Source organism: Cotesia glomerata, linkage group LG1 (assembly GCF_020080835.1).
Source record: "Cotesia glomerata isolate CgM1 linkage group LG1, MPM_Cglom_v2.3, whole genome shotgun sequence".
Classification (NCBI taxonomy): Eukaryota; Metazoa; Arthropoda; class Insecta; order Hymenoptera; family Braconidae; genus Cotesia; species Cotesia glomerata.
Window position 1 is genome coordinate 2,359,886 of NC_058158.1, and position 1,452 is coordinate 2,361,337.

Sequence of the window (1,452 nt, forward strand, 5' to 3'; positions counted from 1 at the left end):
CTTTTGAAAAAAAATTAATTTGATTAAGAAAAAAAATTCTTGATTCAAAAAATCATTTTTAAAAATTTAATATCTTCATTTAAATTAAAATATTGCTTAAACTGGTAAGAATTTTTCTTAATTTAATAATTTTTTTATCTTCAAGAAATTCTTTCAAAAATAAATTTTTTAGACAAAAAATTTCTTTCACATGAATCAATTAAATTTTTTTCTTCAGTGTATTTATAATTTTATGTATTTCTTCTTGAAAAAAAAAGTACCTCTAGGAAATTCTTGAGGGACTAACAAAGTTCCCGAAGCAAAGAAACTCTTGAGCAACACTTGGATGTTCCGCTTCAGAATAAAGAATTAATAAAACCAAAATTGTAGAGTACGAGATTCTTGCGTATGTTTTTAGTTTTGCGCGCTAACTAAAAATACCCGAAACTTCAAGACAGAAACATGTGCTGGATCGTTGATTCCATTTGAAACTGTAAAACATAAAATAACACACATAAATTACATGGCTTTATTTATTCTCTGAGAAAATAACTGGACTGTATTTAAACAATTCTTACTTCAGTGACGTTTATTTTTATCACTAAATAAACATAAATGACCTTTAAGTCTTTAGATAATTAAAACTTAATACCAGCGAGTTATAATTGTACCAGCAACTGCGTGTTTATTGATGACTATTCCTTGTGGTCACCACCAGCGATATGAACATCTTGCTGATTGTTAGTATTCTCCGGATGATCCAGTGCCTGACGTTCAATAATTAATGTGGTAGATTTAGCCGTCTTAGACTTAGGCGTCATCACAATGTTAACTCTGTCAACCGTAAAAGAAGAAGCTCAATAAAATTATTCTTATTGTAGTTTATGGCAATAAATTTAATAAGCATGAAGATAATAACAATAAAAGCAAATAACCGTAACGCAATGTATGTGCGGAGTATAGCGATAAAAATTACTCAATCTTGTCGATAATATCTAAAAATAATGTTAACGTTGAGTTGTATTAGTCAACATACAAAATCATTGATAAAAACTTCAACAAGTGACTCATCTGTGTCATAAATAATTTAACAGCTTTATATATTAAAATTTTTTGGATTTTTATCAAGGTTTTGTTTTTAAAAATCACTTTTACAAACTTTTAAAATTAATTTATTAATTTTAAGTTTTTTTTTAATTAAAATTTTAATTCTAAAAAATGAAGACTAATTTTTGTATTTTATAAAAGATTTTATTTTTAAAAATCAATTTTGCAGATTTTTTAAATTTAAATAATTTTTTTTTAATCAAAACTTGAATTTTGAAATAAGAAGACTATTTTTTTGTATTTTTATAAATATTTTATTTTTAAAAATCACTTCTGCAGATTTTTTAGTTTTTAAAATTAATTTTTTAATTTTAAATAATTTTTTGTAGCATTTAAATTTGAATTCTAAAAAAAGAAGACTATTTT

At 23.9% G+C, this 1,452-nt stretch overlaps 1 pseudogene; it reads right to left on the reverse strand.

Annotated features, from left to right (window-relative positions):
- Positions 1–348: 348 nt before the first annotated feature.
- Positions 349–1,023, reverse strand: LOC123272363 (annotated as a pseudogene).
- Positions 1,024–1,452: the final 429 nt, after the last annotated feature.